Raw genomic sequence first — 12,190 nt, 5'->3', positions numbered from 1 at the left:
ATCTGATACCAGGTTTTCCACTTGAATGTACTAGTCTAGGGGCTTAGATGGCTTCTGGGTAGAGGCATTGATCAAAATCCATGTTAAACATTGGAAAAGTGTTAAGGCTGTAGGTTATAATCCACACTAAATGGGTATTGAAAAAGTACCAAGGCTATTGGCTCAGCCAGTGACCTATTGGCTGTGCCCTTTAGCCCTTGAATTTGAATCTTCATATAGCCTCCATTTGGTTCCATTCCCACTACCATTTTCTCAGCTGCTCTGGGACAAAGCAGATGCCGGAATGTTTCTGCAGATTATTTTCTCGGAGTGGTCTTTACATTTGAAAAAAAAAATCTCAATTGGGACCCATTAACTATCCTATCTGGTTCAACACCCAACCTCAGAGCTTGGGCCACAAGGATGGTCACAAGGGTGGCCACAGGCTGCCCTCTGCTGGGGTTGGCTCACAGAGCACCTGGGGTTGGCAGCTTTAGTTAGATGCTTCTTGTTCTGGTTCTCCTGATACCTCGGTCCTCAGGTGGTGACCATTGCTGCCTGACCCATGCTGGTCAGCATCACAGAATGACACTGGGGTCTGAGCTAGAGGAAGGGGCAGCTGTGGTTTCAACATCAGGACCAATGAACTTTTTTTTTTTTTTTTTAATATTTATTTCTTAGTTTTTGGCGGACACATCTTTGTTTGTATGTGGTGCTGAGGATCGAACCTGGGCCGCAGGCATGCCAGGCAAGCGTGCTACCGCTTGAGCCACATCCCCAGCCCTACCAATGAACTTTTAAAACCCAACTACTCCAGCTAGGGCTATAGCTCAGTGGTACAGTGTGTGCTTAGCATGTCTGAAGCCCTGGATTCAATCCCTCGTACCCCAAACAAACAAAACCCAACTGCACCAAGCAGCCCTTAATCCCACTGACTCAGGAGACTGAGGAAATCCCAGAGACTCGGGAGGCTGAGGAAGGAGGACCCCAAACTTGAGACCAACCAGCCTGGGCAACTTAGTGAGACCTGCCTCAAAATAAAATTTAAAAAAGGATTAGGGATGTAGCTCAGAGGTAGAGCACTCCACAGCTGGATCCCTAGCATGTGAGTAGGACCTCAACTACCCTTTTGGTTTGTTTTAGTAATACTTGGGATTGAACCCAGGGCCTCCCATATGCTAGGCAAGTGCTCCACCTGGTACACAGGCACCTAGGGTCAGCATTCAAGAGTTGAAAAAGAAATGTGATGAGAAGATCCTCCCACTTAGTCTCAGATTCTGCCAGCTCCTCTCTCCTTCCAGGGCTGTCCAACCTGCTTACAGCCAAAATGAATATGTTCTAGCCCTGGCTGTTGTTTCCTAAAGATGAATCTGTGAGGCACTTGGCCCACACCCTGCTTTTTTATTTGTCAAAATTGTCTTGGAAATTGCTCCTCATCTACAAAAAGTAGCTTCTTCCTTGTTATTTTCCTCTTTATTTTTCTCAAGTCATTTCCAAGCAGTCCCCTAAAAAAGAATGTCTTCCATAGAAATAGGCATTCCCAGTTGTAGACAGAAATGTCTGGTCAGCTCTAGAACTCATTTACTTACTTTGAATTCTGTATTCCTTTCAGGTAGATTTGCTTTTCAAAACGGGCTACCCAGACCCAACACACACACACCCAGGACCTGTGGGTGGAGCTCAGTGGTAGAGCATTTGCCTAGCTCGTGGGAGGCCCTGGGTTTGATCCCAGCACTAACAAGATAAAAGGAAAAAGAAAAGGAACACATGGGAGAATTTTGGGCAGGAGCCAGAGGTACGGGACTATGGGTACAGGACTTTATCTGTGATGTCCCCACATCCAGGTGTTGGGATACCATGATCCCTGTCTATTCACAGACTAACCTTGCCTTCTCAAGCTGCCCTGGTGTTCATAATAAGTGCCACCCTCTTTATATTTGCAGCCAGTTGGGTCTGATCCCTAGATTTGCTCACTGCACAAGTCGGACAGAAGTCATTAACCTCATAAAGATGTTACAGGGTTCCAGGAAGTCAGAGTTTAGACAGCCCCTGCAGAGCTCCCTGGGCGTGGGCTTCTCTTCCCCTGCCCAGAGCAGGCCCAAGTTTATTTTTTACCCATCATGCTCATGAATAGGCTTGCACTGAGGGAGATGTGCTGTCTCCTGTGTCCCCTTTCATTCTGGCCCCTCTTAGCAAGTAAGAAGACAGCATTCTGCTCAGTCCATCCACATCCTTGGGGAGTTAGATGACTGAGTTGGTCCTCCAAAAGGGATTCCCTTTCTCCCACAGAGCTAGGGGCTGCCCTGAAGACCACAGTGAGTCCTCCACAGTAAGTGCCTACTTAACCTCTAAGACCTGCTGACCCTGTCGCTAGATGGTGGCCCTCCTGGGTGAGGCATACATTCTAGCATATGTTCACTTTGTGAGAAGGAAACTCAGCTGTAGAGATCATAGTACCCTTGGATGCACACTCAATGGGAGATAAATTAGCTTGTAAAGGTATCCTGGACACCAGCGATGGCAAGGGGTCAGCAAGTTTTTTCCATTGGAGGGAAGGCACCAGCAGTGTTGGACGCTGAGAATTTGTTTGGCAGGAGAAGCTACCTTCCTCCATCCTCATAGGTTAAATTACTGGAGCCTGCAAATTAAACCAGCAACAGACAGATTAAAAAGAGGAAAGACATGTACGTAGGCAGGAATTCACAGGAAAATGTGATTTAAGCAGGTGTTTAGAATTTGGGACATGTAAATAGGAGAAGGGAGGGTGAAAAGAGCACTTATGGGAAACCGAATAACTTTTAAAGAGGACAAATGTGTGGAGAGTAGATGGTAAAGATGATACCTGTGTGTGTGTTTGTGTGTGTGTGTGTTACTGGGGATTTAACCACTTTTACCACTTAGCTATATTCCCAGACTTTTTTTTTTTTAAATAAATATTTTTAGTTGTAGATGGGCACAATACCTTTGTTAATTTAATTTTTTTTATTTGGTGTTGGGGATCGAGCCAAATGCCTCATGCATGCTAGGCAAGCACTCTACCACTGAGCCATAACCCAGCCCATTCCCAGACTTTTAAAATTTTTATTTTGAAGTAATGGTCTCACTAAGTTGCTGAGGCTGGCCTTGAACTTGGGATCCTTCTACCTCAGCCTCCTGAGTCACTGGGAATACTGACCGGCATGTGCGACGGTACCTGAGGGAGATATAATATCTTATGACAATACTTTTTCCATCTTCCTTGGCTGTGAAACTCTTCAGGGAGAATTATGACAGTTGAACTCTTTTTGGAGGCTCTGCTTTTAGACAAGGGGAATTCTGGGCTAAAAAACAAACAACTCTTCATAGAGGTGTACTGTGGATCCCTTGGGCATGAGTGCACCTCTCCTCCCCACCCTATCCCCAAAGGCTGGGCTGGCTGGGGTGGGCAGCCAGGTGCTGGGATTTGGCTCAGCATCCCCAAGTTTGGCTTGGGGAGCTCACAAGTGTGGACCATACGGAGGGTGGTTTCTACAGCAGAGGATGTTCAAAGCTGGGAAGGGCTCATTCTCATGTGGCTACAGTGGTTATGGGAAGGTGCATGAGCACAGATGCCAGGGTAATCTTCACCTCTCTGGGATTCATTTTCTACTTGGGTAAAAACCCTCAGAGCGCTGTCATGAATTAGATGGTCGCACCTGGTGCATATTAACTGTTCATTTAATATGATCAACTTCTCTGGGCACCAGGGACACGGCAGTGAGCAAAATCAAGGCCTGCTCTCCTGGATCTGGCACTCTTCTCCAGAGCCTGTCCGGTAGGAGAACACATGCTGTGGTCAGTTGATATGGTGCACTAGGAAGAAAATGACGGGTGAGGAGCAGAGAGTGAGAGACAGCTGACGGGGAGGGTCAGGGAAGGGGTGTTTGAGCAGAGACCAGAACCAAGAGGTCAGTGGTCCTGGAGCTGTGGGTGCCTCTGCTGCGCGTTCCCATGGCGCGTTTCTCGGGTGCACTTAGTGCCTTTCTTCTCTGGAATTCCACCAGACAGGAAATGGGGACGGAGTTGGTCTCCATCCAGGTTGCTCCAAGGGCTGAGGACTCTCCACAAACAGCTGTGGGACAATACTTTCCCATGAGTGAAGTGAGTTAGGGGGCCCGCGGACACGGGGCCCGGTTCCGAAACAGGCGAGCGCCCGTTTTGCTTCAGTCTTTCCTCCGTTCCTCCCCCATGACAATTCCTCGCCGCCCCGAAACGCCGCGGGAGGGACAGGGTCCCCTCCACTCCCCGCCCCGTCCGGGCGGCGCGGCTGGACCCGAGGAGAAGGTCTAAATTTACCCGTGCGCGGGGCCGGGCGGGCCAGCCCCTCCCCAGCGGGCACGGCTGTCCCGGCCGCGCAGAGCGGTTTCCTCCCGGGGAAATAATGTCTCACCGCAGCGGGATCGGCCCTGGAATTTCCCCGCCGAGGCGGCGACCCGGAGGTGCGACACGCCTAGAGCCTGCTGGTGCGCAACCCCAGGAGACACACCCAGAAACACCGAGAAAACACGACGGCCGCCCCGGGCTGCACCCGCTCCGGGCGGCTCCCTGGGCTGAGCGAGGCAGGAGGGTCGCCTCCTGGCCTGAACGCGCTTCCACCTCTGCAGTGTTAAGATGGGTCTTTCCAAAATCAAAATAGGACAGAACCGCAAAGGAATCGTCCTAGAAATAGTTCTCTGGTTAATCCAAAGATGTTGGTTTCATTATTCAAATGTTTTAAATTCCGCCCCCCCCGCCCCGCCCCTGCACTGGAAATTGAACCCAGAGGCACTCCATCACTGAGCTATACGCACAGCCCTTTTATTTTTTTTGGTACTGGGAATTGAACTCAGGGGAACTTGCCCACTGAGCCATATCCCCAGTCCCATTTTGAATTTTATTTAGAGACAGGGGCTCACTGAGTTGCTTAGTGCCTTGTAAAATTCCTGAGGCTGGCTTTGAACTTGAGATCCTCCTGTCTCTGCCTCCCAGCTGCTAGCCCTTTTTATTTTTTATTGAGACAGAGTCTCTCTAGGTTGCCCAGGATGTTCTCGAATTTGTGATCCTCCTGCCTTGGTTTCCCAAGTATCTAGAATTACAGGCATGTGCCACTACAAACAATAGTTCTTCATTAAAAAAATTCCTTTTGACACATTTTAAACACACATAAGTCTACCTCATTTCATTTCTAGACATTTTGTTTTTGCTTAGATGATCACAACCCTTGGTACCAAGAGACTTTGAACTGATTGCCAATACTGAATTCAAAAGATTCCTGGAGAGGGGCTGGGATTGTGGCTTAGTGGTAGAGCACTGGCCTAACATTCGCGGGGCCCTGGGTTCGATCCTCAGCACCACATAAAAATAAATAAATGAATGGAATAAAAGTATTGTGTCCAACTACAACTAAAAAATAAATATTAAAAAAAAAATGATTCCTGGAGAGCTGGGTGAGTTGTTGCATGACTGTGATCCTGGCTACTCAGGAAACTGAGACAAGAGGATCTAGGCCAACCTGAGCAACTTAGAGAGACCCTGTCTCAAGTTTTCTTTAAAAAGTGGGGGTGGCTAGGGATGGCTAAGGTTTAATTCCCGCTACTTAAAAAGAAGACAAAAAGAGAAGACAAAAAGATTCCTGCAAGGTTGGTAAGAGGCTTTGGGTAGGTGCCAAAGCCACCTGATACCCATGGCTAGCCCCCAAGCAGGGGCGTCTGGAAGAACAGCTTCTGCCCTCTAAACTCTCTACCACAAGCACGGTGTTTCTAGAGCCTTCAACTGTCCAAAACAAGGACAAGAGGGCCTTGAACATGGCCACAACCTCCAGAGACAGCAATGTGGGAGAACCCCAGGGGTGAGTCCCAGTACTAGAGGCCAGTGGTCATCAGAATGGTCACACAAGGACGATCCCAGCCCTGGATACCAGCCACACAGGGTTTGCTATGGACTCCAGAAACAGACACGCCTGGACACACGGGGTTGCCTGGCAACACAGATTCACACCCACGTCGATGACATACTCTTGTGCTGTTTGGCATGGGCAGAGTTGCAGGAGTCAGGCTGCCCGTGCAAACCCTGTCCCTACAAACATCCACCGAGAAAGCCTCCTGGTCAGAAGCAGCTGGGCAGCTAAAGAACCCCCTGTCCACACCCAGATTTGAACAGCATCCTGGCAAGGCCCCCACCGCTATGGCTGCCCCGTGTCACACACGCTCTTCTGAGTGGTCAGTCTAGACTCCTTTCGTTTCCGCTTGGAAATTTTTCAGCTTTTCCATTTTAATCAGCCAGTGACCCAACAGTCTATTTCTGTAACTTCGAAGTGCTCGCCAGAGGTTGTTCTTTTGAAATGCCTACAGTAAGTTACAAATAATGCTTCTGACCTTTGTTTTCAAATTCATCCAGGCAAACACTAAAGACTCAACGTGAATACTTAGAGGACACTTTTAAATTGTTTTAGAAAACAATTTTTAAAATTGAGCTCTGCTTCAACCTTTTGGGGGTAGGAGACAGGTGATCTTCCCAACTTTCCAGTGGTTCTTAAAATTCTAACTTGATAAGCAGGAAAATAACAGCCACCACTTCTGAGTTGGAGAAGTATAGGAAAAACCCTGGAGGCTTTGCCCCTCAACTCTGAGGGCTCCGCCTGGACTGGTTTTCACACTGACCTTGTTTGTGATTAAGCAGAACTTCCTGTGTGCTGCTTGGCTGGTGGCTGGCCTAGGGCAGTGCTGTGCCCTTCGCTGGGCACAGGAACTTCCCCCCTGTGTGGAATCTATAGGGGAGGAAAGATTTCCTTTCTTGCCCACAGGGAGGCTCATAGAAAAGATCCCTACTAAAAAAAAAAAAAAAAAAAAAAAAAGACAGGATTAATAAGAGAAAAGCAAAAAGCATACAAATTTATTTAAGCGACCAAGGGATGTTGGTAAATGAATACCCCCAAAGAACGGGTGGAGTTCTGAGTGTGTGTTTTGCTTTGCTTTGGCAGTGCTGTGGCGGGAACCCACGGCCTCAGGCATGCTGGGCAAGGGCTCTGCCACGGAGCTGCACCCCAGCCCTTTTAAATTTTATTCTGAAACAGGATCTCAACTAAATTTCTCAGGTGGCATCAAACTTGCCATCCACCTGCTTCAGCCTCCTGAAAGGCTGGAACTACAGGAGTGCAACACCACATTTGGTCCAAGCTGTGTATTTTTTTTCTTTCCCTTTTTGCAGTGCTGGGGAGTGCACCCAGGGCCTGACAGGTGCTGGGCAGACACTAGCACTGAGCCGCAGCCCAGCCCTGTCAAGCTGCGTGGATTTCATGCCAGCTTTGGTGGAGAAGTGGGTGGTTGTGGAGCAATCTGATGGGATAAGAGAGTCTGAGCCGATAGCAATTAACAGGGATTTTAGCAAGGCCTGTTTGTTCAGATTCCTGTGTCCCCACATCCTCTTCAGAGATAAGATTTTTCTTTCCTCTGGGAACAGGGAGGAACTTCACATGAGGGTCCTGTGGCCTGCTTCAGGGTGAAGGGTGAGGGAAAGGTGAGAGAGACTGTTCTGATTCTGGGGTTTTCTTAAATGCAAGGTCAGGGTTGGCGTGTAGCTCAGAGGCTGCCCATGTGCCTGCCCGAGGCCCTGGGTTTCATCCCGGTACTGTAAAATCAAAACAAAACAAAACAAAACACAAAAGTGCTGGGGCTGGGGATGTGGCTCAAGTGGTAGCGCGCTCGCCTGGCATGCGTTCTGCCCGGGTTCGATCCTCAGCACCACATACCAACAAAGATGTTGTGTCCTCCGAGAACTAAAAAATAAATATTAAAAAAGAATTCTCTAAAAAAAAAAAAAAAAAGTGCTGTGCTTGGGTACTGTTCCCTGAACTCCATCAGTTTGTCCCCTTCTCTGGACATTTCCACACTGTATTGGCTTAGGACTGGGTAAGCTGGCTTCCTAGCCCTCCCTGGCAGCCCTCTCTCCCACCACCACGGGCCAAGCACCAAGGGATTCCAGGACCCACCACCCCTGGCCTCTCTTCCTTCTCAGCCTGGAGCAACTGTCCTCGGGAACTGGGACCTCCGCTGATACTGCTTCTGGACACGCCTCATCATTCTGAACTCCTCACCCCTCTCCTCTATGAGTTCCGGCCCATTTTTTCCCCTGGGCTGCGGATGGAACCCAGAGCCTCCTATATGCCTGGCAAGCTAGGCACGTGCTCTACCCCTGAGCTACATTCCAACCCCCTCGAAATTTGTTTCTATCCTTGCTGTTTTTACCTGAAAAGATTAATCAATGCCTCACCAAAGACACAAACAAACTGAAAATCATACCAGATTTATTTTTTAAAAAATTATTTGTAGGGCTGGGATGTGGCTGAAGCGGTAATGCGCTCGCCTGGCATGCGCGGGGCGCTGGGTTCGATCCTCAGCACCACATAAAAATAAAATAAAGATGTTGTGTCCACTGAAAACTGAAAAATAAATATTAAAAAATTTTTCTCTCTCTCTCTCTCTCTCTCTCTCTCTTAAAAAAAATTATTTGCAGTAGGGGCACTTTGTATTCAGGGGTACTTTACTACTGAGCTATGTTCCTAGCTCTTTTTTTTTTTTTTCTTTTGAGACAGGATCTTGCTAAGTTGCTGAGGGTCTCACAAAGTTTCTGAGGCTGCCCTCAAATTTGAGATCCTTTTGCTTAGGCCTCCAGAGTTGCTGGGATTACAAGAAAGTGCCATTGTCCTGGGCAGATTTATTTATTTATATTAAAATTTTTACTTTTAGTTTGGGTATTGAAACTTGGGGCACTTTACACTAAGCAATATCCCCAGCCCTTTTTATGTTTTAGTTTGAGACAGGGTCTCTCTAAGTTGCTGAGGCTGGCCTTGAATTTGTGATTCTCCTGTCTCAGCCTCCTGAGCTGCTGGGATTACAGGTGTGTGCCACCACACCCAGCAAATTTTTTTTTTTAAATATCTTTTATTTATTTATTTATTTAATGTGGTGAGGATCAAACCCAGTGCCTCACGCATGTGAGGAAAGTGTTCAACCACTGAGCAAAAACCCCAGACCCCCATTTTTTTTTTTTTTTTTTTTTTTTTTTTTTTTTTAGAGAGAGAGAGAGAGAGAGAGAGAATTTTAATATTTATTTTTTAGTTTTCGGCGGACACAACATCTTTGTTTGTATGTGGTGCTGAGGATCGAACCTGGGCCTCACGCATGCCAGGCGAGCGCGTTACCGCTTGAGCCACATCCTCAGCCCCCATTTTTTTTTTTTTTTTAGTGAAAAATGTCCATATGCTAAAACCTCAGGCCTGAGTGTCTAGTTCAGTGGTAGAGCACATGGTTAGCATGCTCAATGCCCTGGTTTTGATCCCTAGCATTCATACACAAAGATCAGACAACCCACAGCAAAATAAATTCAAAAGGCGAAACATGGTACACACCTGTAATTCCAGCAGCTTGGGAGCAGTTTGAGACAGGAGGATCAAAGTGAGAAGTTAAGCAACTCAGTGAGACCCTGTCTCAAAATAAATTACAAAAAAGGGTTAGGGATGTGGCTCAAAGGTCAAGTGCCCCTGGGTTCAATCCCAGGTTCCCCTCCCCCCCAAAAAAATGAGGCAGATAGAAGCAAATACCTAGAAGACTAACCACAAGACTCAAAGCAGAGTAAAATGTGACCATTTAAGCAACTTTCCCCTTATTATTTACCAAATTAGCAAGTGAATACCCATGGATGGAAAGGGACTTGCTAATTACCTCTAGGGGTGAGCAGTAATCCCAGTAATCCAGTAATCAGAATACCCCTTTTGGAGGAGCATTAAGCCTTAAATTTACCAAGACCTCTCGACCCATCAACTCCACCTTACCTACATAAAGTTTCTGAAATGTAGCTGCAGAAATGCTCATTGCAGTACAGTCATGGAGACAGAAAGAATAAATGAGTTTTTAAAATATTTATTTTTTAGTTATAGGTGGACACAGTATCTTTTATTTTGTTTTATGTGGTGCTGAGGATCGAACCCAGTGCCTCATGCATGCTAGGCGAGCACTCTACCACTGAGCCACAACCCCAGCCCAGAATAAATTATTTTTATACATTTTTTTCTCTTTCTTGACTATACCACCATCTCTCTGGTTTTTTTTAGATTGTGTCCATTGGAATTCTGCACCTGTTGTGCCACAACATCATTTGCATTTTAGTATCTTAATATGCAGTATCTTAATATGAGGGTTAGGGGTGTAGCTCAGTGATAGAGCATTTAAACACCGGACACTTCAGGGGCTGGGGCTGGGGCTCATGTGGCTCAGCAGTAGTCCACTTGCCTGGTATGTGTGAGGCACTGGGTTCGATTCTCAGCACCACATATAAGTAAATAAAATAAAGGTCTATCAACAACTAAAAAAAAAAAAGATTAAAAAACAACAACAACAACAAAAATATCCAGCACTGCAAAAACCATAAAACCAAAAAGGATATATTCTCTTTTTTTCCCCCTCTTGGTACGTGGGATTGAACTCAGGGGCACTCGATTACTGAGCCACACCCCCAGCCCTATTCTGTATTTTATTTAGAGACAGGTCTCACTGAGTTGCTTAGCACCTTGCTTTTCCTGTGGCTGGCTTTGAACTTGACGTTCTCCTGCCTCAGGCTCCTGAGCCACTAGGATTACAGGTGTGTGCCACTGAGCCTGGCTAAAAAGGATATATTCTGGGCAGGGTGGGCCTAAGGCTCCCCCAGCCCCTCCTTGGCTCTACTCCTGGCACTTTGAGTAAGGGGAGAAGAAGACTGTGTGGAGAGAAGTGGGCAGGTGGAGGTGGGCAGCTCTGGGGAAGAGGCCTGTGCATGGATTACAGGCAATCAGTGCTGGGAGACTGAGCTGTGTCTCTGTTTTGTGGTTGTGTTTGGAACTGGGGATTGAACCCATGGTCACCTGTATGCTAGGCAAGCAGCTCTACCATGGAGCTGCATCCCCGGCACTTCAGGTTTTTTTTTTTTTTTTTTTTTTTTTTTTTTTTAAGACAGGGTCTCATCAAATTGCTGAGGTTGGCCTTGAATTTGCAATCTTCCTGCCTTAGCCTCCAACCTAGTCACAGGGATTGCAGATGTCCACCACCTTGTCTGACTTGAGCCATGTATCTTTAAGTCTAACGGGAACAGAATGGACAGGCTGGGACAGAGACTCATGCTGTCCCTAACCTGGCTGTTGCTGAGGTGCTGGGCTGTCCTGGGCCTTCCCAGGGTGAAGGTCTCCTGGGACCTGTGAAAGGTGTCAATGCCCCCTAACAGGTGACCAAACCTGCCACATCACCTAGCTTCCCATTGCCAGGTCACTGAGTCCACTCCTCTCAGTGTCCTCCTTGTGTCCTGTAACAGGGCCCAGGCCTGTCCTCTCCGTAACAGGACAGCTTCGCCCCAGGGCAAGTCAGGAAAGCAAATGGAGCCTGGTGGACCTAGGGTTCCAACTGCCCCTTTTCTCACCAACCCCCAACTACCTTCCCTGCAGTCTTGCGCCCTGGATGCAGGCAGGCGGGATGCAGGCAGGGGTGCATGACAAAGCCCCTCAGCCGCAGCCAGCGCAGCCTCTTGCTCCTGGCCCTTGGTGCATCTGCCATAGACTCCCACTTCCTTTGTTCTGCCTTAGATACCTTTGTCTGACCATTGCTTCCCACTCTCACCCTCCTGGTCCTTCTCTCTCAGGGCCCACTCTTCTCTGATGGCCTGGCTGGTCAGCAAAACAATAGCACAGTGCAGCTTGCTGCAGGAAGAAGTAACCATGCCAGGGACGGTGGCACACGCCTGTATTCCCAGAGCTTTAAGAGGCTGAGGCAGGGGGATTGTAGGTGTAAAGCCAGCTTCAGCTACTTAGCGAGGCCCCAAGCAATTTAGCAAGACCCTGTCTCAAAATAATGCATAAAAACAAGGGCTGGGGTGTGGCTCAGTGGTTAAGCACCCTGGGTTCAATCCCTGTTGTCCCTCTACACACAAAAAAAAGAAAGAAAAATGCAAGTGCATTGTCCCCTTGTGTTAACCCTAAGGTGTTTGAACTTTATTTTTAGCCACAGGCACAGGTTTCTGGCTGCCCACAAATGCAAAACATTGTCAGAGGACAAAATCACAACAATTTAGTTTAAGAGAACTTCATTGGCTTATTTTCAATTCTAGAATTGAAATTCTAGCATTTCACTTAGAACACTTATTCTAAGTGTTCCAGTGGGCAGAAGAGGCTGGTTTTATAGACAGAAAAACCCTG

The sequence above is a fragment of the Spermophilus citellus genome (genome assembly GCF_964194105.1).
Source record: "Spermophilus citellus genome assembly, chromosome: 11".
Classification (NCBI taxonomy): Eukaryota; Metazoa; Chordata; class Mammalia; order Rodentia; family Sciuridae; genus Spermophilus; species Spermophilus citellus.
Note: the sequence above shows the minus strand (reverse complement) of the source record.